This window comes from Pteropus medius, unplaced genomic scaffold, assembly GCF_902729225.1.
Source record: "Pteropus medius unplaced genomic scaffold, Ma_sr-lr_union100, whole genome shotgun sequence".
In the NCBI taxonomy this organism is placed as follows: Eukaryota; Metazoa; Chordata; class Mammalia; order Chiroptera; family Pteropodidae; genus Pteropus; species Pteropus medius.
The window spans coordinates 527,105-554,097 of record NW_024346667.1 but is presented as its reverse complement, the minus strand read 5'-3'; the positions used below and the strand labels follow the sequence as shown (position 1 = coordinate 554,097).

Genomic DNA, 26,993 nt, shown 5'->3' with positions numbered 1-26,993 from the left:
AAGTCTGAAACACTGTTGGTGAACACGCAGCATTGTCTCCGCAGCAGTGGGGAGGGGAAAGGTGTGTCGCTGAGAGATTGAGGGTGGGACAGCGGGGTGAGGAGGAGGGACGGGCCCCTCACTGAGGAACAGGCACACCCCAGGGCCCTGCCCCCCCCCCCCCCCCACAAGAACACAGGAACGTGCTCTGCCATAGTGTCGTGCGCTCTCTCAACGTGTAATTCCCTTTCATCCTTCCAACCTTTTAGGGAAATCTGATACACATCCCTACGTGGCCTTAGGTCGAGGGATGTGGAGAATAAAAAGAGGGCACAATGAAAGGAAGTGCCGCCTGCCCGTGCCCCTCTGCGCTGGCTCCCTTAGAGAGGCAGCGGCATCCATCTGAAGTCTGTGTCCAGGACTCCCAGACAGTGACCGCCTCAGCGTGAGTGGTGACCCGCCCCACAGCAGGGAGCACTTCCCAGCGGAGAGCTCAGAAAGGAGGTAGCTGGAGCCTCCTTTTGTTACTGCTGCCTCCGAGGAAAGCTGACCTTCCAGTGGGATGCTAACTGCTTGGGTTCTGCTTTACCGTAAAAATAGCTCAAAGCCCAGGTCTTATTAGTAGCCTCTAGCATCGATCAGCACTATTGATCCAGCACCTACACAGCCCGGCTCTGGCTCACTGAACACTTTGCAGCCTCATCTCATTAATCTTCAGGACAACCTGAGGGGCTGGGCGGAATTCTCCCCATTTTACAGGTGAAAAAATGGAGGCTAAGAGAGATTCTGCAACTCAAGGTCACAGAGCCGACGAGTGGTAGAGCCCAGAGTTTAGCCTAAGCCAGTTCTATACTTTGCTCAGTAGCAACGGGTCAACTTCATTATATTCATTTATTCATTATATTCGTTACATTCGTTTTCTTTAGCAGTTAGTCCTCCCGGGGTCCTCTGCCCGTGATTTGGTTGCATCTCAGATTATAGTGCAGGATTTTAGGCAGGTGTGGGATTATTCTCGAGGTTGCAGTTGGAATCAAAAGTCCTACTGTGTGAAGGGTTTTGGAGCTGGATGTCCAAAAATTCTGGGAGAGCTTAGACAGGAACAGATCCCAAGCCTGTTCAGTAGTTTATGTTACTCTTCGAAGTATAGATAGTGTCCTGGGGATTCTGGCCCAAAATAGATGAAAGGGAGGAGGAGTATGTGTGTGAGGGAGGAAGGCCAAAGCCAGGTTACAATACAAGGAAGGAAGGAAGGAAGGAAGGAAGGAAGGAAAGAGAAAGATATAATGTACAATACACGTACATATAAATTACCTAAACAACATGTGTCAGTTAAAATTTACACTTAATATGCCTACGTATCTGGCTCTAGGTGTGTGTGTGTGTATACACACACATACGTGCACGCACAGACATGTATATACATACAGATACCCATATTTAAATTATATTTTCTACAAAGATGACCTTCAGCTCTATTTTTGTAGCAGGTTTCCGAGCGTTCCCCCTCGACCGTGGTGGTGCTGGGGGCGTCGAGCGCCAGAGAGTGAGGCTGACAATCAGTTAGACCCGACCCCGGCTGGGAAGCGCAGTGAGGTGTGAGGGCTCTGTGCAGACGCCGGGGACAGCTAGGTGAATCCCAGGCCTGTGTGTGTGTGGCGTGGAGTGGCCCACGCTGTTCAAGGTGGAAAACATGGGTCTCAATCATTCAGATTTATAGATTAAATAGTTTCATATAATGATGCGTTGGAATTACTTGGGATTGTACTGGTGATTTTCCCTCCCTGAGAGCTGTTGTTCTATTAGGGTCTGTCTTATTAAAAAAGAAGCAAAAACCCCAAACCTTGCTGGGGCGAGAGTCCCAGAGATGGGCGCAGAGCTGGCAGTATTCTTTTCAGACACGTGGGCGGGTGCTGGCGGAGACACAGAGCTACACCCCTTCTTCTTTCCCTCCCTCCGTCCTCAGTTTCAGATCTTGTGTCTTTGCACCCCACAGGCTTCTAAGTGCAGAATTTCAGAAGTAAAATTCACTTCTTTGGCCTTATCTCCAAGGAATGCCTGTAAGAGTAACACACAGGCCTCCACGGTTCAGAAATGGATAAAAGTCAGTGAGTGGATTAAATTGACACCAGAGGTTGAAGTTCAGTGAAAGGTCCGAGTTTTTCGTCGTTTTCTCCAAGTACAACATTGAGATGACCTCGTCTCGAGTGTTCCGTGCTTTTGCTTTTTAAACGAAGGCTTCCGGCCCTTGCATTAAGTACGTCAGGCCACATTACCTAAAACATGCAGTTTTCTGCCTGTGGAGGACGGGAACAGAGCGTGTTGGAAGTCAGAGAACATCCTTGACAGTTAAAGCGGAATCAATACCCATTTCTTCTTGGGACCCAAGTGTATCGTTTAATTTCTAGGCGTGGGGAGATCCCAGCATTCCAATTAACAACCCTCTCTTTTTTTCATACAGCGTGTCATAAAACAAACACTGCAAACTTGAAAAAGAGAGAGGAAAAAGAAAAACCATGAAACGAAATGTAAAAGGCAGACATCCTGTTGCCCTAAGGCTAGATGCTTTAATTCAAAACAGAGTACGAGGCAACCGTGATATCCATAGTCCTAAACGAGAGTGACGGGGTGGTGGCCGGGCGTCTGGGCATGGAGTTGCCAGTTCCTGAACTTCTCCCAGATGGATTGGTACCTGCCACTGAGGAAGCCGCGAGGAGGGGCTCGTTGGCTCGCTGGGCCCTGTTATTGGGAGACCAATAATTTTAATTTATGGACGCCCATTGAATTCCAGTGCCTTTAATAACCTCGAATCCTCGCATTTCTGTCAGATGGGAATGTCGTCCTTGTAGTTTGTAAGTGTAGGAATGGAGCTCAGCGAGGTCAAGGAACTGGCCTACTTAATTGTTAGCACTAGCGGCGTACTTCTTATGCACCAGGTCAAGTTCATTTTATGCATAGAACTTGTGTAACCTTCATGGTATCCATACGATGCAGGCCACGCATATTCCCCCATCTCACAGGTGGGGAGACTGAGGCTCCAGAGGTGAAGGGGCTCGTCCAAAGTCCTCTGATTAGTAAATGAGGGAGCAGGATTTGAACCACATCTGTCTGACTCCCTGACCGTTTCACTTCTCCTACCTTAGCACGTGGCAGCTCACACAGCTGAAAATATCATAAATATCACAAAATCGAGAAAATAACATACTATTTTTATTAATTTATTTTTTAGGATACCTTTTTTTTTTCTCTACTTTTCTGGGCAGCAGACTTTGATGGCTTCTTTACATGACAATGATTTTGTAATATCAATTTCTCTAGCGAGATTAGAAAGATTATTCAGTCCTTCCTTTAGCATGATTGATCCAACCTTTTATTTTATTTTATTTTATTTTATTAGAGTTGAGAATACATAAATCATGTGATATCACACACAGACAAATTCATTTAATAAAAGTATAGGATTTTGGCCTATAATAAAGGAGTTACGATAAATTCTATTTTGCACAAGTCTCATCAAAAAAAAAAAATCTAGTGCATTAATAATTGTATATCATGCTTTATCAAGTATATTCCTGACAGAAAAGAACTTTTGTTTCGACTTGGCTTCAATGAGAATTCTCCAGTTACGGTTTTACATGTCTAAAGGTTCAAATAATTTCCCACGGACCAGCTTCTGGTTCCCTACATTTGAAATCTCATTTCTCTTTTGCTTCCCACGAACTCCCAGTGTTGGGCGACAGTACATCCTGGTACATCGGGTTGGTCCCAGTTTATACCCGTTGTCTTGGCAGAATTATTAATAGGGCCTTTCCTTTCCCTCCAAAAAGTGTCCGGGTGGAGAGAAAGCAGTTAAAGCAGCTCGCCTGCGGTCCATTTCGACTCTGGTTCCTGGGGGCCTGCTTCCGGAGCAGGACGGGGGTGACCTGGTTTCACCCCTTTGCACATGCCGGTAACGACCTCCTGGCAGGCTAATGGTATTCGGTGGGAGAGCCCTGTGTAGGGGATGTTCTTAGTGAGCTGTCCCTGCTTTAGGATTCCTATGGCCAGTGAGCCTGGATGCTATAGATTTATCCCAGGGCAAGCTCACGTTGTCTGGGCAGAAAATGGGGATGTTTCGTAACTTGGAAACTCCATGCCGAGTTAGGCGACACGTAAACCTCATCTCGAGACCCCAGAGTAATGATAATATTAGTCCGGGCCAGAGGGCGCGTGTCCAATGTGGGAATGGAGGCCCGGAGGTCACATAGAGCATCCCAGGCAGTGCCCTGCTTTGCCTATGGCTCTCGATTGCTTATGTCCTTAGAATTACTGGTGCAGCTTGATTTGGGGTCACGTCTCTGATTTGTGTGAGTCTGTGGTTTGACAAAGTGACCTTTTAGTTTGCCCGGCTTGAATGATAGATTACGGGGCATCCCAGCCTCCGTACACATTCACAGCTTCGTGCGACCTCGAGCTCTGTGTCTTCGGGTCGCGATGTTGGGCACCTTGGCACAGAGGGAGAGTTTCTGGAATCCCGCTGACGACTCGATGTGGAAATGACAGCTTCCCAGGTGGTGCCGACGCTTTCGTTCTGGGCTCCATGCCGCGGGAACCATGGGTCTGAGACCGCTGGCTGGCTCTCTGGGTCCCAGCCCCAGCCTGGGTCTTGCTCTGACAATGGGAGCCTGGAGGTCTTTGAAACCTTGCTTCCTGAGCGCTGCTCCTGGAGCTTCTGGGCCTTGCCTTCGAAGACTTAGATGTAAGTCCGTTTGGTTTCCCAGAATCACTGCGTTCGCCACATTTTCTAGTCCCAGCCCCACCCATAACTGTGAACAACAGTTAAACCAGAGAAGTTTGATATCTGGGGACCTAGTCAGAACATGCACTTGACAGACCCCAAACAGGTGCCTGCTGCCTAGAGACAGTACCACACGGCTGTTGAGGACAGCATACTTTCCCCTCCAGCCCTATTGTTCAGCATAGCATATTGGAGAATCTACAAGGAGATTAGATGACACCAAGATCTCATAATAAAATGCCAACCATATAGAGATACCCCAAAGTTGGATATAAAGTTTCTCCCATTACCAAATTTCCAGGGAGAAATGAAAGTTCAATTAGTAAATCTCTTTGAAAGTTCAAGTTCCGATATATTAAAGTCCAAAGGATATAAAATTAGAAATAAGTTCTTACCTTAAAGCCCTCAAATCACCTCCTCCAATTTCTTCTTCTATTAAGTCATTGGAACCACCACCCAACCCCAGCACACATGCCAATACAGCCAAGTTCAAGTTGCAACAGCCTGCACCCCTTTTGCTGAGACTCCCCTCATGGTCCAAGAGCTTTAGCTGAAGGCCAAATGGCTTAAACCTATCTTTCATAAGCACCTCAGGTGACTCTGAGGAAGGTTTGGTCTGCTGCATTTGACTGCGAATTCCTTGACTGTGTTCCCAGTTTCCAGCACAGCATCTGGAACTTATTAGGGGCTCAGTGAATATTTGTGTACTGAATAAATCACTTTGAATCTGAAAGGTGAGAAGAGATGGCAGAGAATCTAGGAAGAATTTCATAGTGTTCTTTACTGATAGCTCTTCTCAGCTTTGTCAAGGATAAGAGATTCTTCATCTTAAAATGCATTCGTTAGCAAGTTCTTTGGTTTTAGGTTCTGATTGAGGTGGAATGGGGAAAGAGGGGTGAAGAGAACATTATAAAGTCAGTTCTTTTTAAAATTACTGGGACCTTACATATATATCACATCTTCACGTTGTGTACTTTAAATATATTATAATTTTATGTCAATTATACCTCAATCAAGTTGAAAAAAATTAATGGGGCCACAAGACTCAAAATTATGTCAAGCTGTTCATCAATGAATGTCACTTTCTATATGACTAGTGACATTAAATAGTCAATTAGAGTCTGCATTGGATGAAGAATGCAACTTATTTTCTCTGGAATGCTTTATGATCATAATTTTAGTTAGCTACTTCTAGTTTTAGTTCCACTTTGACTTCCAACTGTATCCTGTTAGCCCTTATCCCACCCCAGTACGTAAAAATTTAGGCATTGTGTTCAAGATGCTTGTCTCCATGGAAGTTCCTTGACTCATGTTATGCTTTACTCTTTCTCTTTATATCTCTCTTGCACGTCTAAAATAGAGAGTTAAATCTCTAATTTGCTCTAATTTGATTCTCTAAGAAATCACTGAAAATCCTTTGATTAAGGAACTTAGCCAAAAGCAATCGGTAGAGAATGAATTTCAAACTTTTATGTGCCCCTATGCATTTTTTTTTCAGAAAGTCAGAGATTTTGCATAACTTGACCTAGCAGTGGGTCCTCAAACATAGGCTAAGGCATGTTTCTCTGCTGGTAGGAAAGCTGTCGCTAGACTTAATGAAGGTAAGAGGTAGTTATGCGGCAAAATGTGATTGGAGCTGCTTGGCCCTCAGGTGTCATAGAGGTTAATAAGGTAATTCTACCGCATGTGACGGTGTGGGAATGCGTGTGCCATCAGTGGCCATCTCAGGGCCTGAGGAGGCCCTGAGCCACCTGGCCACTGCTTTGCATGCTTAGGTACCTGCAGGCGAGGCTGGCTAGCTCCCCTGTATTGAGAACTGCGGTGCAAATCAATCACTCTGCTCCTTCCTTGCATTTCTGAATCATCATTGTGAAGGGACAATCCAAATTCCAAGACATTTTATATACTGCATTCTTCAAAGCATATTCTAAATCTTTCAGATTTTTCTACTTCCGCCTGTGAAGCAGAAACTCAGCCCTAAAAATAACCCCGGGTGCTGACTGTCACATTAAGGCGCAGTCCCTGTCCCTTTAGTTCCAGAGTAAACAGATGCACATCTTATACCTTGGCCAGTCGTGGAAGTTGGGTCTCAGCCAGGCGCTCATCTGCTCTCTCTGCTGGTCTTCTGCAAATCTGTGCGAACCGTAACCCAGGAATAGTTCATTTTCATCCAGAATTTGTTTCCCATGTTCCATCTGCATTACCAGTTTATTTGCCTAAAAAGTTTTGCTCTGTCCCTTCACCAGGGATTCTCAAACAAAACATAACGTCAGAATCACCGGGAGTGTGTTGAAGCATCGTCTCCTGGGCCCCACCCTCTGACCTGCTGACTCAGTAAGTTTGGGTTTGGTTCTGGGATTTTGCATTTCTAATGAGTCCCTGAGCAATCCTGATGCTGTTGCTGGTCCAGGGACCACACTTTGAGAACCACTGCCCTGAACCAGTTTTATTGATGCTGGTTAACTTCTAGACTGTGATAAATTTAAAATACCATCAGGTTAATTTAAATAACATCAGGTGGACACGCTGTTTAATTAAATCAGATTAATTAAATTAGATCAATTTAAAATGCCATCCAATAACTTTAAACGCCATTGGGTCAATTTAAAATAGCATTAGTCAGAGATGATAGTTTACCCACAGGTCCTATGAAAAGGGGCAGAAAATCAAGAGCGAGTGAGAGCTTTGAGAACCTCTTGCTTCCACAAATTCTTTAAAAATCTGTAGGAAGAGGCTGAGGCAGTGAGTCGTGCACATCTGTGTTGGTAGAAGGACCACAGAGCACAATTGGGTGTGCTATGATACCAGCCCAGCTGCATTGTGGGTTGGAATTTAACCCCTACAGTCTGATATGAGTCCAAAATATTGGTAAGGCAGGTGTTAGTCCCAGCTCTTAATTCAGAAAACGGTGATTGAGGTTCTGTTCCGTGCATGACAGCAGATTAAACACAGTTGCAGAAGTTAGATGACAGGGTATGGTTCTAAGAGCTTGCAGTCCATGATGTAAGATGAGTCAGCATTATAGTACAGGCATCAGGTAAGTGCCACGAGAGAAGCGAATACGTTATGTTGGATGCTCAAAGGAAGAAAGAGTCATTCGAGGCTGGGGTTGGAATGGAGAATGAGAGGGTGCGATAGGAGAGGGGGGTCTTTTGAGGGAACGGTGAACTTCCTCGTACAGAGACTGTGAGCTGTTTGAGGACACTGATGTAGCACCTGGGCAGGTAGGTGGCCACTGAGTGCTTGTGGGTGCATGTCTCGAGGGAAGAGAGAGACTGAGGGGGAAAAAGGGTAAGGGTCTTCATCAAAAGACCCTTCGGGGGGCTCCCTGATGTCGTTCGAACTGGAGAAACAGTCTGGTAAATAGGAAAGATGAATTGCGGTAGGTCGGATATAACAGCTGATGCTCAAAGAACATTTGCTAGTGTGCTAGGCTGTGTGCTAGGCCGTGCGGTAAAAACTTCATGCAGGATATCTCATTCAATCCTGACGACAACTCTAACAGATAAGTCTCTGCTGGTCCCCATTTTACGCATGATGAAAGAGAGGCATCGGAACCTAAGTCCGAAGTCTCCTAACCAGGAAGCGGTGGAGAGGTCACGTGAGACGGAGGAAGGGCGATGGCCGCACGAGTCCTCAGCTGGGGACGTAATAGTATCGCGGAGATGGAATCCACGGGGCTAGGCAGCGACGAATTGTGAAGGAGAAGGGAAGAGGACAAGTCAAAGTCGGCTCTGAAGTTTAGATTCTGGACAACTTGGGGAAAAATATTACCATTACGATGCTTTGCAGTCCTGTTAATATTAGTGTCATACAGAGCTTCATGGTTTTTGAAAAGGAGTGTGCAAAACAGAAGAGGAGAGAAATGTGCAGTTTAAAGGGATGCGAAGGGAATGAGAGTTACTACTGAGTGTGTGAGGGGCACAAGCGTCGCATCCACTTTGACCCTATTTTCAGCACCACCAATGCTCCAGGATGTCCCCACGTCTCCTGTGAGGTGCAACCATAAATGGTCACAAATCCCTGTGAGGTGCAACCGTAAATGGTCACAAATCTCTGCACTTCCCTCCTCAGAGATGTAGAGTCCATTTCCCCGCCTTCGAATTCGAGCTGTCCTTAACATATCTAATTGGTCGAAGTGACGTACAGGTTCCAAGCCTGCTGCGTGACAGGCATCACACACTTCCGCTGGCTCTCTTGGGATGGCCACTGTGCCAGGAAGTCCTGGTAAGGCTGCCGAGGGAGACCCTGGGGACCAGAGACGAGCCAGCGCCAGCTGAGTCTCCAGATAGGTGAGCGAGGCCATCCTAGACCACCTGTTTCACCTGAGGCAGGTCAAAACCAAAAAAGCCACCCAATCAAACTTCAGCATTGTGAGCAAATAAACGATAGTTATTTCAAGCCACCAAATTTTGGAGTGGTTTGTTATGCAGCAGATGCTAACTGATTCGCTTGGTGGCCTCCTGGCCAAAAAAATCAATTTTGGCTTTCCCAGCCTTATATAGACCCACAGGACTTGACAAGTTATTCTGTCACCCCAGTGCAAACACTTACTTGGCTTTCCAGTCCTGGAGGGTTTACATTCTTTATATTTTTAAAACAGAACAAAATAAGAAGTCTGACTTAGCTTGTCAACCCAGGATAGACCTGGGGAAAAAATTTTCCTGAGTCCAGTTTTTAAACAATTAGCCCAACTGGATTTACCTTGGTAAGAAAATTCCCCCATAAGTGATACTTACGGTCGCCCCCATCAGTGATTCGCAATGTTTCGTGAGCACAGGTGTGCCCTGAGTAGACCCCATCGAGAATATGCTCGGGCCCCACTCCCAGGGCTGTGGTACAGGGAGTCCCGGGCGGGGGTCAGGAGCCTCTGCTGAGAACGAGGACCTAGAACAATTATGAGGCTGGCACTTCACCGACCATAATTTGGAGCATGGACATGGGCCTAAATATCAAAGATGGACTCTGAAATGGTCTGTCTCCTTTGGCCTGACTCTGTGATTTGCCCTTAATTACAGGTCATTCCTGAAACAGGACAACTGGTAAACCGATATCCATATACAGTCGGCCTTCTATATCCTTGGGTTCTGCATCGGACTGTGGATGGAAAATGTTTGAAAAAATTTTTATATTGTTGCTGACGTATACTATATGGTTAGGCCTACGATGCATCTGTACTGAACGTGCACAGACTTTTTTTTCTTGTTATTAATACCTGAACAATAGCATTTACATTGGATTAGGTATTATAAGTCATCTAGAGATGATTTAAAGTATACAGGAGGCCGTGCGTAGGTTATATGCAGATACCTTGCCATTTTATGTAAGGGACTTGCGCATCCTCGGATTTTGGCATTCGAGGCGGGGGGAGTCCTGGAACCAGTCCGCTTCACATACTGAGGGACAGCTGTACTAAGAACGCCGGTCTCCCGCACTTGTGTGAGACAGAAGCCAGATTTATTCATGTAATTCTCTCTGTTCTCTTTGATATTTTTATTATGAATAAGGTATATTGAGGGAATTAATATAATGAGAGCAATATAATGAGAGTCCTATTCTGCAGGCATCTTCCTTAACTTTCATCAATCATTGACATTCTCATTCCACTTACCAAGGAGGCTTGAAAAGTTACATAGCAAGCAGGGGGCAAAATTAATTGGTGTCTAGATTTCCTTAACAGTTCTGTCTCCCTTTTTCTCAGTGTCATTCCTGAAAAGTGTGGTTTGAATGAGAAGGGTTCACAATGTGTATGGTGGGGAGAGGAGAGAGAGAGAGAGAGACAGACAGACAGAGAGACAGAGAGACAGAGACAGAGACAGAGAGAGAGAGACACAGAGAGAGAGAGAGACAGAAAGAAAGAGACAGAGAGGGAGGGATGGACGGAGGGAGAGATGGAGAGAAAGGGCGTGTGTTGAGTAGGTGAAAAGACAGGAGAGGATTCGTAAAATTAGGAAAGTAATGTTTACACTATCATTTGCTTTTCTTTGAAGTTTTAGGAACATTTGTGCAGGGTAAGGAGAGGAAGTTTCAGTCTAGTTTATCACTTCCAGGATTCTTTATGAGTTTGAAAGTGAATTAGAACTTGAAGAAATGACCCTGTCCCTTGACTTTGCAGAGCGTCACTTTCTCTGGTTCATTTCTGACCAATTTCACCACCAGACAACTCAATAGTCCCTGACAAAAACGGATAGTGATAGTTTAAGTGAGAGGAGACTTGGGAGTCTTTAGAAGAGTGACTGTTTTTTTCTATGCCCAAGCAGGGCTCTTTAAACCCACTTTTCACTCATTTCCTTACCTGGCTAGAATACAGAGCTTTCTTTCCTTCCTTTGATGACTTCTTATGGTTTTAATGACCTCCGTTGGCAGTATTAGTGAAGCTTTGAATGAAAAACACGAAAGCCAGGAACCGGTCGTAGGGGAGATACCCTGATCTTCCTCTGGCTGTGCAGAGGGGTCAGAATGTGTGGGTGAAATCGGGACCAAGAGTCTTCCTGTTGGAGCCGCGGTTTTTTCCTACAACGTCAAATCACATTCGAATTATTTCCAGACTCTTTCAAAATAACTGGTGACCTTAGTCAATTCAAACATCCATTCAGTTTACTGAAAACGAGAGTCGATTCATCGGATGTGTGATTGAGATGTCCATCAGTTTGACTAGAGCCATGGTTTTTCACCGCATGGTGCTGTGTTTGGAGGGTAATAAGGAACTCCAGATCAGACTCTACCAGGAGTATATATGTTTTTCCTTCAAAATACACATGCCTAGGCTTCTTCCCTCGGGTTTGGATGTGCCTTTGGGGTTCTGGAAAGGCAGCGAAGTCATTCTGACCAGCTTCCGAGCCTGTGTCGAGAGCCTTTGAGTTAAATAGCCACATTTAGGCAATTTGAAAGGCCCAAGGTAGTTTTCAGGCCTCAGCAGTTTTAACAAAAAAGGAGTGAACCGATGGTGGATTTTCTGAAAGAGAAAACACAGACATTACTGTGCCACCCTAGGTGATTGGGAGGGTAATTTCCTTTTGAGGGTCTTGGGGAGCTGGTGCCTCTGTTCACGTTCCAGGAAAGATCGAAGCCCACAGCAAGATGTGAACCTTTGGTTCATCGAAACCCTTCACTTCTCTCAACCTCTTACTGAAGCCACTGCAGGCTGGCTCTCAGCGAGGGACTTTCTTCTCTTTTGAATGTTTGTTTTACCATCTAAAACCCAGCCTCACCGGCAGCCGAGCAAGGCCCCTACATGACAAGGCCGTGTGCCATTCGGGGACTTTCTAACGGATGAGCGGCACCACGAATGGAGATTTATGATCACCTTCCCACTCAATTAAAATCCCAGGTATCACCACGGCAGAACCCAATTAAGGTTAATTGGGGCTTCTGAAAACTGCTTTTCCAAAGGGAAACCATGATGGGATTGTGACTCCTAGTGGATTTCGATCGGTTTTAAATAACTTTCTGTGCCTTTCTCTTCTCGGCACAAGATACATGCTCTCCCCACTGCCCGGCTCCTGCTGTTAGCACTCGATTCGGATGTTCATTTTTCTGTCACAAGTTATTATAGTGACTTATTTGCCTTTTGCTTTGTCTTTTTCTAAAAACAAAGCAAACAAAAGACAAAAAACTCCCAAGGCTCGCCGTGGACTAGAACCCTAACCAAACCTCAACCTGTGTCATGCGGAAGTCACAGCGGTTTGACATGAAAGAAATATAGTCATTTGGAAGATTGTGACAACATTTCAGAAGCAATTATCCAAACTGGAAAAATAACCCATTTTTTTTTTTTCCTTTGTCATTAGGTGGATGAAAAGGTTCATAAACATTGTCAACGAGGCGGGGGTGGGGAGTGGGGGAAGGAGGGGGAGAAACAGGTGCAAACAAGAATTACGATGTAAGTCAGGCTTTCCATTCTACTAAATTTTATTTTCTTGTCGTCAAGGGCTATTGTGACAGTGCTCAGCACAGCTGATTGAACTGGGAAAACACATGGGACAGGGCCCTCGTCACCGAAGGCAGAGCATGTATTCCGTGGCTCACAGAGCGATCTGGAGCAAGGAGCGAATAATAATTTCGGCAGTTTATTTTCTCAGTATTTTCAACCTATTGTTCATCACCGGAGACGGATAACGCAAAGCTAAAGAGGAATTTTCCTTTTGAGAGAAGAAATGCTACGCGTCTCGTAAGGGAGAGACAGCGCAGCTGCTCGGAGGTTCTGCTGCCCTTGTGACGAGCACAGCTCCGCGTTTGCCGCAGGCACGCACGAGCCCGTCAGATGCCACCTCCTTGAATCTGCAACTCCTTCTTCAGTTCACACGCCCGTGCCTCTCACCGTACAGCTGCTCGCTGCCGCACACGTGCAGGGCACACTTGCGTACGGAGAGCGGCTTTGGAAATGGCCTTGCTTCTGTGAGAGCAGAGGGAGGGGTCAGGGGAAGCGTGAAGCCTGCCGATTCGCGTCGTTCCAGCGGATGGTAGAGCAAGGCCGGGGCAGGTTGGGACACGTGAGGTCGCCTGCGCGGCTGGTGGATGTGGCAGTTAACAGGTCTTTGTGATGTCACATGTTTTAAATGAGCTTCTTTTCAATGCCTCTTTCATTCATGGTCGTGTTTGGATTGTTTCTGCTCCCTTGTAGGAAGGGCACACGTTGGACATTGTTTTCCAGGGACTGATAACCTACAAGGGAAAAGGCCTCAGTGAGCGGCAATGAGCATTTATTTGAGATCAAAACAAACAAACAAACAAACATAAAAACCCTGAAGCATGTTCTGGTTAGGAGACAAAGGCGGGGGGTATTTATGAGAAAGGGAAGGGAAGGAAAGCATTTCTGCTGGTGCCGATAAGCTAACGTAGTGATGCTAATTCAAACGATGGTGGTAATTTTTAGTCCCGTAGTCATCAGTCCAGTAGTCACGATATCTGCTTTCTTGTTATCCTTGCAAACAGTCGTTTGGGGCACAATGTTGCTTGAGGCCCAGTCCAAAGGTTGTTTTGCTCAGTTTTAACATTCCGAAGGGTTGAGGAGTAAGATGTGCAAGGCAGTTCCTCTGGGACGGCAGCTCCGGCTCCATTTTAAACTGGCTTCGTTTCTGTCACTTTCTCCCACAGGGTGGAGATAGTGTCATGAGCACAGACTTCCCAATCGTTGCTTTTATCCACAGAAGCAGCTCAGTCTGGGACGGTACCCACTCACCTCCTTATCTCTGCCCATTTCCTGTTCCCTTTCTTTTTTTTCCAGGCGGCCTGGAAAGGGAGAGGCTGGAACATGAGAGGTTGTAAAATTGTCAGGAGGTTGAGGGGGAAAGTGTCTGTAATCAGAAATCTGGGGTGTAATTATATGATAGCCAGAAGAAAGAGACATGCGGGTGGAATAAGTCTCCAGAGTCCGATTCCTAATGAATGCGCTCTGTTCCTTATGGAAAAGAGCCACATTTGTAAAATTAAAAGTCAATGCCTCTTTGATGAGAGGATTTGCAGGCTCTGCCATCCTTTTTTCAGATATCATGTGCTTGGAAAGAAGAGCGAGGAAGCTAACCCTCTAGTCACGGGCGTTACAGCCGCAGACAGCCTGCTTTCCCCCCCATTTCAAGGCTGTTTCAGAAGGAACTTGACAGGTGGTACGTGCATGGCTGTTTTGAGGAATGTGGCCTTCTCTATACAGTATCAGCGTTCCCAGTCAATGCATGGGAGAAAGACATTTTAGTTACATCAGGCTTTTGGCACTGTGTAGCCAGAGTAAGTAGTCGACTGAATTTTGACACTTTTTATCCTGATGATCGGGGAGGCCGCGCTGAGTTTGGGGGTGTGTGTTCCAGCTGACAGGAAGTGTGGGAGCAGCAGCCACCACGTGGCACAGGGCACGAGGCCATTACTTATCTGGTGATAGCGTTTCTAGTGAAAACACTTATAATTTTAGAGGAGACCACAGAACATCTACTTCATAGACCTGCAAAGTTACCGAAAATTCAGCCTTTGTAGTTATTCCTTTGGGTCACATAATAAATGCCACCGATGAGCAGGCCCCTTAGCAAACCAGAAGCAAGGCTTTGGGGTGGGGAGTGGAGGGCAGGCAGCTGTTTGTCGCAGCCTGTCACTGCCATCTGGAGAGAGCCGACTGTTAAATTTTCTGGAAATTTGTGAGCTAGTTGTTGAATGCAGCCATCAGTATTAAGAATTAAGTTAAATAAACCTATAACTCAGTATATTATATTAGAAACGAAGGTATTAAATACTCGAGACTCATCATTTCCCATTTTACAGCGATCTAAGCCTTGAGGCGGCTGCGTCTGTCCGTCTGTGTGGCGGCACAGACGGACAGACGTCTGTATGAGGACCTGCTGTCAGGTGTCCCTCCCCAGCCCCGTTCAGGGACGTCATGTGGGCCACCTGGAATGAGCCCCAGCAAAATGCTTCTGGCTGTGGGATACCGGGCAGGAAACAAACAGCCTCTGTTCTCATGCGTAAAACAGCACGCTCATCATGCTCATCGGGATGGGAGGCTCAAAGAGGAACGTTGGAAATGTCAAGCATGGCGCCACGTGAGGTGTCAGTAGCCCAGGGCACTTTTTAATCCACAGGCCCAGCGGTGAAGGAGATTCTCTAAATTTTTGGAACTCACTGCGTGTCCATACTTCCCCTCGTAGCCTTCCTTCTCTTTCCCTAATATAACTTCCCTTTTTGGCTCTTTTATTTCCTTTGTTTTGATCTCCTTTCCTCCCATCTTCCTGTTCTCTCTCCTGAGCCCTCTAGCTAATTATTAGGTGAGTATTTTGATATGTAGAGTAATATAGAGTATCTAATACTCTATATTAGAATCAGAGTATTCGGAGTTCATTCTCGTCTTTAAAAATATCACCAGCACCTTGTGTTATTTGCTCACTAAAAACATCCTCCCTCCTGCAATTAGGTGCATTTTGTTATTGGAGGACCCTGGACGATCTCCTGACGTGGTGGCCCGCATGCCCCTCATCCTGGGGCTGCGTCGTGGAAACTGCTAGGGGAGCTCTTCCAGGGCTGGGAAGTCAATGCTTGTGGAAGGGGCCCAGTCAAGGCTCGGAACCGTAGCTCTCCTCGAAGGAAGGGCGGCGGATCACCTTGGCAGTGGCGTAGAACTCGCTGGAATTTGTCCTTGTAAATCTGTACTTCTCCTTAAGCAGATACGATTGGAAGAATCCAGATTTTCATCAAAAAATAAATTAAAAACGGAGTCCTCATATTATGAAAGAATTTGTGGGGAGATTTCTTTGGTGAGCAACTCTCCCTCGGTATATTTAAGCTATGTTTTGATTCACATGAATTCATTACCGCGAGGGCTTTGCCTAGCAGCAGGCCGACGGAAAACTGGAGGCCCCGCTAGAATGAGCTGCGGAGGCAGCTCGCCTTTCCAGTAAGTTTATAACCAGTACTAATCCTGCTTCTCATGGCATTTTATTACTTTGTAAGTTTCTTTCTTTTAAAGGGGGGGGGGCGGCGGCGCGTTGAGCCCAGATGAGCCTGTTGTTTTACTTCTACCCTTTGGGGCTTAAAACACAACCTGTTTATCCGGATCCTTGGCGCGATCCCGTTTGCACTTTAGGCAGGGATTTCGGTTTCTGGGATGTGCGGAGTGAGAAAGCAGGTCACTCAGGAAATGCTTCACGCACTGGATAGATGACCTGCCAGCTGAACAGCACACGAAGGACGTGTTTACCAAAGGGACAGACAGTCCAGACAGCGCGACAGGCAAAGCCAACCAGGGATGGTGTTCCTGGAATCGTCCATGGACTATGAATGTCCTGGCCAGGCTGGGTCCCTGAACTGCAGGGACTGTGGTCTGGTGGCGCATTCACATTTAACGTCCCCGGGGCACCAGCCGCGATGGTGGGCGGCACCGCCGTCTTTGGGACAGAGGATGAACTGGAGAATTAGAGCTGCCACATTCGAGCTGTGTCTCCGACTTTGTGTTTTCAGTCTTCATCTCTAGTGTCTCCTGAGACCCTCTGCTATGCCGGGATGTTGGGCCCCGGGGGAAGGTGCAGGGAGAAGTGAGCCATGGAACCGCAGGATGTCCTTTCTGCAGAGCCCGTAATTCCCCGCGGAGATGCCCTTCATTCCGGGTGCCTCTCCCTCGCCGCCTGCGTTAGTCTCCTGTTGCTGCTGTAACAAACACGTTACCGCAGACACGGTGGCTGAAGACAACAGGACTGTACTCTCTCCCCGTTCTGGGGGCCGGAGGTCTGAAATCGCGTTCACGGAGGCCGAAGTCAGTGTCCGCAGGGCGGGCTTCCCTCCGCCTCGGGAGGCCCAGGGGACCGTCTGCTACTGGCTTCTCCTAGCGGCTGAAGGCTGCTCGAAGCAGGCGCGCTGTCTCCTTTTCTCCCTGTCCCTCGTCACCTCTCTCTTACGAGGATACTTGGGACTGCAGTGAGGGCCCACTGAGATAATCCAGGATAATCTCCTCCTCTCAAGATCTTTAATCATGTCTGCAAAGTTTTGGCCTGGTGAGGTAGCATTTCCAGGTTCCAGGAATTAGGACCTGATATTCTTCAGTCTACGACATTATCTCTTAAACGTTCAGCAATACTGCTTGGATGTCAGTACAGCCCTAATTGTTTGTAATTATTGAGTGGCACCGCAAAGATCTTCCAGGGACTTCTGCCAACTAAGGGCTCTTTGGCCTCCTGGCATACGGTCCGTGCGTGTGCGCGTGTGTGATAAAATACCCTGGCAAAGTCAACGGCAAGCACCACGGCACCGACATTGCTTCCAGTTGCTTTTGCATGATGAAAGTAAGAAGCAGAGTGAGCAGGTCAGTTTTTTTAAGTCGTTTTAAAGTTCTCTCATGACGACGCGCCCTCACGTCCTGTTCCCAGGTCTGATGGCTCCCACGCATCACGCCTTGGAGCACACCGCCGCTCCGCTCTGGCTGAGCTCTTAGCGTGGGAGCCAGCTCCCCGTTTACTGATCGCGATGGACCCAGAGAGGCGAGGAGACGTGTCCACAGAGGTCAGCACAGAGTGGACGCCAGCATCCGGGCTCGTCACTCGCGGCCCAGGGCCGAGTTCCTTCCCTTGGTCCTTCCTCATGCCCCACGGCAGGCCCCAGGGGTTCCGCCTGACTCTCAGATCTTCTTATGAGCTGTCATCTGCTTTTTCCTGGGAGGCTTTTCCTCCTTCTCAATCTTAAGTCTGGATGTAGAGCGGGAGGTTCTTTCTCTAGTTTTCCTGTTTCCTCCAGCAGGTGGAGCATCTGGTCCACCAGCTCTAGTGCTGCTCACTCTGGGGAAGCAGAACAGGGGAAGAGGCGGTCACAGACGGGGCAAAGGGCCAGGCACCTCGTATCACGCTGTGGCAGTGAGTCGTGACCCGCGGTTCTGCGTTCTCCCTCTTGAATCGTGTGGGACATCTCTCTGAGGTGTTATTGCATGTCTTTCTTATTTTACGTGGCCAGTGTTAGCTACCCAGGTCTGATGAAGGTGGCTGTTGCCTTGGCTACTTGGACTGATGGGGCGGGTGGGCCCTTCTAGCCCTCCTTCCTAGGCTTTCTAGGTGCGGGACTTCTTTCCTGGCCCCCGGTTTCCTGAGATGGCTCTCGGGAATTGCTTTGTGCAGGTCGTGCGTTCCTCTCTTGTCGCGCCCACTCGCTCGCGAACTCCCCGAAAGCGGATGCACAGCACCCACAGCCCGGCAGAGGCCACGCTTCCTTGCAGTTGAGATCCCACCCGAAGCCCGTGCAGCCACTGGCCAGCTTGGGTAAAATAACTCACCAGCTCATTTTTCCCAGGCTAGAGACAGCCCTCTGTGACCTCCACGCTAAAGGACGGCCAGGCGACCTCATGATCTGTTTGCCCGAATGTCCGTGTACTCTCCTCTCCCCTTCCTGGGTCATTCTTCAGGGAGGAGCAGCTCTCGGAGGGGACACCCCCAGGCTGTCCTTCCACTAAGGCGGGAGTGAACCCCAAAACAAACTAGCTGTAGTTACAGCCCACTGAAAGCTCCGTGCTGTAGCCCCAAGGTCCAATTCATGTTTTAACCCTTGATTCATCCCCGTGGACACCACAGGGATGTGGGGAGAGTGGAGAGGGGTACCCACCTCGCTGGCCATCTTCCTGTGGGTTTTCCACGTGCACACCTTCCTCCCTCCTGTGGTGGCCTTGTGGGCTCCAGTCCAGGTCACAGCCCCTTTCCTTTCTCCCTGCAGAAGGGTGACGCTTCCTAAACTGGCACCCGGAGCTCCCTTACGATTTCCTTCTGCAGCCTCTGGGAAGGCTCTCGACCCGGACGTCTCGCTCTCGTCTGCAGCCCGCTTCCTCTGCTCTTTCGTTTGTCAGTGCTCCCCGCGGGCTGGTCCTTGAGGCTGAATCTCTGTTGGCCGAACGTCAGCATCTTTTCCTTCCATCTGAGCCGGCGGGTGACGCCGTGGGCCCCTCCGGGAGAGGCCGTCTTGCTGGACAGAAGCCCGCATCCTGCCTTCTCCCTCCCGCAGGCCTAGGCGCTTCTCCGCACGCCGTGTTCCCACGTCTGGGGGTGGGAATGGCCGAGCTCTCCCCGGCCCGGGTCACGCGGGTGGGGCCCCCTCTTCTGTTATTTCCCCCTCTGCTTTCTTCTCTCCCCGGCCCCCTCCCCATTCCCTCCACGGAGCAGCCTTTAAACAAATCACATCTTTAAAAAAGAAAATATTTCAAAATACAGAGACAATAAAAGACATAATACCCACCGAGGGATCAGGACGTAATTTGCTCACACGCATTTTCTGACGATTTTGGCAAAGCTGCTTCCTAACCACCTGTACGAGACATTCCGCACCACAGGTGCGGGCTTGCTGTGGCTGTGAGTAAGTAACAGGGCTGTAATCACGTGCGGCCTGGGACTAGCCAGGACATCTGCCCCTGGGTTTTCTTCCTGGGGATCCATCCAGCGTGGAGGAGGCCTGGGCCCCGGGTATGGGGCCGCACGGGGTCAAGGTGCTTGTGTCAGCAGCATGGCGAAGACAGCGCGGGCTCGGGGCCTTCGTGCGAGACGGCGCCCGCTCTCCAGCAGCATGGCCCCGCGTCACCTTGTCGCTAAGTTAGTCACTGTGCCGGCATCCCTCTGCTACACAGATGAGAAAATGAGGTGCTGAGCAGAGTCCAAGATTGGACCCCAATTGGACCCCAAAGAGCCTTGTCTTTGAGATGAAGAGGGCAGACTAGTTAGTGTCTCCTCATTCGAAAATGGGCTGATGCTGTACAATCTACACACCGTTGCCACGGGGCGCAGCTACCTCTCTCATTTCTGGGTGTGTGTGTGTGTGTGTGTGTGTGTGTGTGGTTTCTAGCAATCTGCAGGCTGAGCCGAATGCCTCTTATTGCTTTCCACCACCGTCGAAAAGAAAATCTTTGGAATCATAGCAGTAAAAAAGAAAAAAAAAGAAAAACCCATCTGAAACAGTCTCAGAAAAGTGCCTTCACGGGAGCCTCCGTCCCGCAAACGGAAGAGCTTGACATGCTCCCAGGAGTGAGTGAGCAGGTGCAGCAACTGTGAGTCGATGGCAGGACTTCCCGAGGGCTTTGGGCTGAGGACGGGATCATGACCGAACTCCTCGATGAGCTTTTGAAGGGGGTGAGGGACGGGCTGGAGTCTCGGATGCCGCTGGGTTTCTCGGGAGTTTCAGTGTCTCTTAGTGACCTCTCTTCTCAGGAGCCTGCAGACCTGCGGACGCATGTGCGATTCTCCGCATGCAGGTGTCTGTCAGTCTGTCCATCGGTTTGTCCATCCATCCGTCCACCTTTCTGTCTCTCTACCTCACTTGCTCGCTCCGTCTGCCTCTTCTCATTTTTGTCTGGTCACACTGAAATTACTTGTCCTCCTGGTGAGAATGAATAATGAAGCTTTTTTTTTTTATCTCCCATCCCGCGGTATGTCAGGCTTTCTCCTGAGTGGACTGTTCAGATAGTTTCGTCAAATTAAAATTCTAAGTCTGCCCTGAAAGTTGAAGCAGACGTCTCTAATGCTTCCTAAGGGTTCTCAGAGATTCCACGGCAGGCAATCCCAGCTGCCGGCAGGAGGGGCCGCTTCCTCTGCAGGCCCCGGAAGCCTTTGGTGTGAGCATCCAGGTGTCCCCAGGGGCCTGCCGACAGTGGCGGAGTCCACATCTTCCCCTTCAGGTTCTCCTGAGGCGTGGATGGAGTTGCAGGCTGCAAATCCCAAGGAAGATTTCTTAAAGACCCCGCTTAAGGACCTCGCGGTCTTGGGAAGGAGCCGTGGGTGTCCTGAAAACAAACTCAGTCCTGAAACCTGCAGGAAGAATTTTTGAGGAGCAAACACCGATTTTAGCACCTTGGCCCTGCTCGCTGGACTTGCTAGAACTTAGGAACCGTGGTCGTGTCTCCTGAGAGCTTAGGTACTATTGCAGTGTTTCACATGTATCAACACACTTAGTTCTCATGATGACCTAATGGGGTAGGTGCTATTAATAGCTCTGTTTTACAGGAGAGGGGTTAATGAAGTAATACATCTTTTTGGTGGTAAGGTACACATTTTGCTTGGGGATTAAGTAGACGAGGGAATCCAAAAAGTGAATTTTTGTTCTACCCACATTTTACTTTCAAGTTCTCTACTGACAGGCAATAAAATAATAATAATAATAATAATAATAATAATAATAATAATAATAATAATAATAATAAAATAGGGCAATAGAATAAATAGGGCGGGGAAGAAAATAGAGCATTGGTTGCTGGACTCCTGATCGTCCAGGGCTGACGTCAGTGGAGGTGCTCGGCGTTACCTCAAGGTCATCCTCGGCCACTGGTCCACTCGTCTGCTCTTGAGGACATCCGTAAGGCAGATGAGTCCCTTAAGTTTTTTGTCATAGCCATTCTGAGTCCTACAGTGCTGACGATGGCTTCTTCTTCCTGTCCAGCTATCCTTTCCCCCACGAGAATGCAGACTTGCTGGATGAAACAGAATCTGGGTTTTCACCTATGCCCAACTTCTGCTGGCTTTTACTCTTACAATTTGTTGGCCAAGTAGTGGCTCCTGAGGGGTGGCGTGGGTGGGCAGAAGGGGAGGAAGCTCTAAGGGTCGGTTCCCCCGGCTTCTGACCACTTTGCTGCTGCATCTGTTGGCAGACGCAGGGTTGGAGACGGGGAGGGGACGGAACCCGAGTCACGGCTTCTGCGAGGCTGGCGGGGCCTCCGTCTCAGTCAGTGGTGTCAGCTGCCGTTTGACACCCCTCTGGACAGGACACGAACCGCCTGCGCTTTCAAATGGGCTAAACTTGGCTCCTGTTTTTAAGCCTTTAAACCAGAGCGTGGGGGAAGAAAGCCCCTCCAGTGAGGGATGTTGACAGCTTATCTAAATTTAGAGGCCGTGTGGAGTGCGATTTGCATATGTCCCTTCCCGATGCCAGTTGGCACCGCAGAGCTCAGCAGAAGTCCTGAGCATTTCATGTCCTCTCAGCCCCCCATGCACACATGCCCTCTGCGTTCCAGACAGCGTGCTTCAAGCAGGTGACTAAGCAGAGGCGGCAAAAAAGCTCTACAGATTGGTTTGAAATGGCTCTTTTCAAAATGCCATGAGATCAGGTTGCACTTCTCTCTGTCTCACTGTCCCTCTGGGAATCTACAAGGAAATGTCATGTTCCCAGCACTGTGTTGGCCAACTCTGTCCTCTGCCAAGCCTGCTCAGAATGAGCTCTGGAGCTTTCCCTCTCAGAGCCTCTTTGCCTCAAATTCGAGAGGAAAACGTTTGCTGGACCTGGCAGAGCATGGCCACTAGATGGAGCCAAAGGTCTGCGAAACATTTTTCGGGGGCGTGCCTAAATCTGTAATTCCTCCCTTAGCTGAAGAATCCTTGTAGAAGAGAGAAACCTGAATTGTAAACCCCACACGCACTAACAGGTTCATGATGCATCCTAATGACTATGTATTGTGTGTTTTTTTTCTCTCTGAGAAATAAAATTTTTCTTTCAATGGAGAAGGATGTTCCTTAACATCTAACATGTGCTAATGTCGAATCTCTTTCCTAAGAAGCTGGCAAAGTCAGCCTTTAATGTCCACTGACCAAGACATCGAGGCCATGTCTACAGCGAAATGCGGATTCATAGCTGGAGGGATGGAGAACCCATAAGCCACAATCTTGGCAGCCTGGATAGAGAAGGTTATTTTTCCCCTAAAAAACGAACATTTGACTTGTCAAAAATGTTTCCCTATTGATCCACTGAGACAGAGTCTGCAGGTTAGAGAGACAAGTTTACAGAAAATCTTTTTCCTTTTGGAAGGGAAGTTCAGGGAAAAGCAGAGACTAATTTCTTCCGTTTAAAGAGTATCTGCGTACTCGGGGGTGAGTTTAAGGACAAAGCATCGGTGGGGCAGAAATACAGCTCTTTGTTGTCCTGATTCTTCCGTTTTCACAGCCTCCCATGTTGCCTGGACCATGGAGATCAGAGACATTAGAAAGAAAATCTCCGAACAAAAGAATCAACAGCAGAATCTATATGAAAACACAGCACAACACATTCACCTACATCACAATTTATTCTTCATATCGAGTCCCTTTCTTGGCAGTGCCGTGCACCAAAGGGGCTAGAACTTCCAGATTATGATGCATTTTGGGTGCCTTACTGATGAACTCTTTGCATGTTGATCGTTTATCATGTGTACAATGTGAGGTTAGGCAAAAAACAAAAACAAAAACAAAAAACCCCAGACACCGAAAACTTAAATTTGATGCCGAGTTACGATTCCTTTGAAATCTCTATGTGTCATAGATGTCCGGCTCATTCTCCAAACTGGCTTCTTGGAACTGAACCTGGAGGACAGGTGTCTTGTGTGCTCTTTCCACTCTTGTGTGCCCAGCACCTGGCATTGTGTCTGGAAGATGGGTTCTCAACCTACTCGCTCGATGGAAGAATGGGCTGAAGGTCTGGCCGTGGGCCCGGCATGGAGGGAGTATGTTAATGTCTGTATTTCGTAGGTGCCACCTCTCGAAACCTGCCTACTTCAGAGGGACGCTTCCAGAGGCAGGGACTTCCCCGGAGACCTTGGAACCGTACAGTTGGAAAAGCAGGATGAAAATCACCCCCATTCCGAAAACCGGGACTAATCCTGCCATCTTTCAAAGAAATCAAAGCAAGAGTCTCAAAGTTGGATGTGGCACAGTTGTTCTTAATAGGTAAGTTGTTTTTGTCACTCTGTATCAGAAGTAAGAGGCATTTACTCCGTCAATATTTTTCTGTTTGAGTTCGATGGCGATTTCCCGGTTTCCACAATGCTAAATAGTCATCCCATCTTTAGTTCAGGCCCATGTGGCCATTTGTAAGAGGGACGCCAGTGCACAGTAAGGCACATGTTCATATTTAGACCCTGAGATAAACAAAGCAATAACCCTCAGTAAGGTGAGAGAAGTGTTTCTTTTCCCACCGACAGACTTTTGCATGCATTTGTGTCAAACTTTATTTCCAGAAATAGCATAATATAGAAAGCAGATGGATGTATTTTAGGCTTTGAGTTTCTCTTTGATACTTCAAAAGACTTCTTACTTGCATGCCTCCCCTCCCCTCCTCCAGGCAGGAGCTAAGTCTCTTTCTTTCCCTTCAAGATGAGGTAACTCATGGTCTCCAGTTTTAGGGGTTCGGTCTCTTTGGGCGGCATTCGCACTCAGTGATGTGGAACCACAGGTCAAGGCTGAGGGACGTATCATCTACCACCTAACAACTGGGCCACCGAAGCTGGGGTATGACCACAGCAGGACCAGAAACTTCTACCTCTTCTCCAGCTGTTGAGGCCACTGACCCAGCAAGCAGGGAGGGAGCCAGAACTGGCCTGCAGCTCCTTCTCCAGCCACACTCTGTTCCCTTAGCTGTTCTGATGGCTGTCAGTCTCCTGAGGCAAAGTGAATGCTGTATAGTTCTGGGTTTTCACATTCAGCCTCTCTTTCTTCTGTGAGTTACTTACTCTGGTCAGATGTAAGGATGCATGGAAACACTTCTTAGTGTGGTCCCCAGAAGTCCCTGCACTGCTCTGGGGCAGCACCCCACTTCCCTGTTCCACAGGGGTTTTTTGGGGACCCACAGGCCTCACAGCAGGGAGGTGCTCTGCAACTGTCTCCCTGTAGGTATTCTCATCAAAACACCTGCAGAAGTTCTTTTTCCTCTCTGTCCTGTTTTCATATTTTAAAATCAGAATACAGGGGCTGAGAGTTGTAAAGTGGGGAGGGGGTGGTTCTGGAATTTTCTCTGTAAATCTGCTGTGAGAGGTCTGTCCCCACCCTTCTGATATCAGATACCAATTTTTTTTTTTTTTGGCACTTCGGTTGAAATGGAAGCAGAAAGAGTCTCGTTCTAATAGCCTTGAGGACTGATGAGGTTCTCTAGGTGAAACCAAATGTAAAGAGATCTGTCAACTATAAAGTTCTGTGCAAATGTCACTTATTGGCATCACCATTCTCTGCTCATCTTGTTACAGCTACTACCAGGAAATATTAACAAAGCCTTTTCGGTTTGATAGGGAACTTTCTGGAAACAGTGTTTAGATTCTAGGACTACAAGTGAGTGATAGTCTTTGATAGGGAGCAGTTAATTTCCAATTCTGTGTCAGAGGCAGTAGTAAATCTTGCGCTATGAATGTGTAGTGAAAACCATCATTGCTGAGGGACATCCCCAATTCAAGTCATGTGAGGACAAACGATGGCAGATCGAGTGACTGTAAAACGAGGTTACTGTGGACAAAAGGCAAAGAGAAAGTCAGTCAGCATTTAAGAAGTAAAGGACGAGAGGGATGGAGGGAAGAAGCTGTTCCAGGCGGAGAGCCTGGGCGCACACACGGAAAGGAGAAGGGGCTCCATGAAGCATGCGTGTGCGCACGCACGCTCGAGCACACACGTGCGTGTGCACCTGTAGACGGGGGAGGGGTGACTAAAGAGCGTGAATAGACACGGAGTTGGGCTGACCGAAAGGTGACGGAGAAAAGGTGTAAAGAGCCAATGGTGAGTTTAGATCTGAGCAACAGTACAAGTTGAGTCATCCGAGGCTCTTCCAAACCATGTCTCCACGCACGCCGCGGACAAGGAAAACGCCACGACACGCTCACGCGGCAGGGGCGGCGCATTTCGCCGCGGACGGGCACAGTGATTTCAAATTCCTCCCATGAAGTGCCACGTCGGTCCGGGGCCAGGCTCGCTTCCGCCCTGCGGTCGCGGTCTCGGGCTCACGTCTCACCTGATGAGGGGCAGGTGGCAGCTCATGGGTGTCTAGTGGTGTCGGAGTAGATCCTGGGGGTTTTCCACTGTGGGTGGGTGTGGGGCCGTGCTGGGTACATTTGGGGAATAGGTCAGTGTCACTCCAAGGTGGGCATCACGCGGTGACACACCGCGCTGGACCGTGGCTGGTCCTCCCTGTGGGGTGACGAGATGGTAACTCAGCTACTTGCAGCTTCTCGTGGCTCCCTGGAGCTGGTCAGACTTTTTTTCTGTGGGGCTCACGGCTTCTCCTGTCACATTCTCCTGTCCCTTCCGTGTCTTCTCTCCACTCTGCGGGGCGTTTTATTCCAGTCTTGCTCAGTCTTAAACCTTTGCTCTGTTGGGTATGGCAGAATCTTCCTGCCCTAGATTTGGGGCAGAAAACAAAAACATTTTGCTTCGTTTTTTTTTCCCTAGAAGTCGAATATTGTCAACATTTTTCTTGTTCTGTTGTATGTGACTCATGCCAGGGTACCGGGAAAGGGTTTTGTGAGCCTTGTTAAGGGGACAAACATACTGATTAATAATTTGAAATATCTTCGTATGTATAATTTAAGAGTGAAAGCCCTTCATAACACCATCTGATGGAGAAAACCACTGTTTACATCCGCTCTATTTTCTTCCGCATTTTTCTAGACATTTAATGACATGTGCCGGTATGACCTCATTACGGCCGTGTCATTTACAGAAGTGGGCTCTTACTAAATAGACTCTTCTCCATCTTGTTTTTCACTGGACACATTTTGGACATCTTTCCAAATTGCTAGTGTAGATTGGCCTCAGCATCTCTAGGGGAGGAGGAAGAAGTTATTTTGGGAAAGCTGCTCAGGCAATTCTCATAGTTAATCCTGCCTCACCCCCAGTGCCGGGGTGGCCCCTCTACAGTTAATTCCCTCACCCTCCATGTGGTACTCACGGGCGGTGCTTGGTGCCATACCAGCATACTTAATGTCACTTTTTTGATTTTAAAAGTGCCCTCTAACATTTCTCCCTCTCTCCCTGTTTTCTTTCTTTTTACCATTTAAAAAAAAAAAAAAAGAACACCGAATGTAAAA

At 48.0% G+C, this 26,993-nt stretch overlaps 1 long non-coding RNA gene across 3 annotated transcripts in view; it reads left to right on the top strand.

Moving 5' to 3' along the window:
* The window catches only part of LOC120613212 (uncharacterized), a 406,248-nt gene that overhangs the window by 2,203 nt on the left and 377,052 nt on the right, over positions 1-26,993 (top strand). For all 3 annotated transcript variants that reach the window (XR_005655613.1, XR_005655614.1, XR_005655612.1), the window contains exon 2: positions 23,677-23,874. This is a non-coding gene — a long non-coding RNA (uncharacterized LOC120613212). The remainder of the gene's footprint in view (positions 1-23,676; positions 23,875-26,993) is intronic.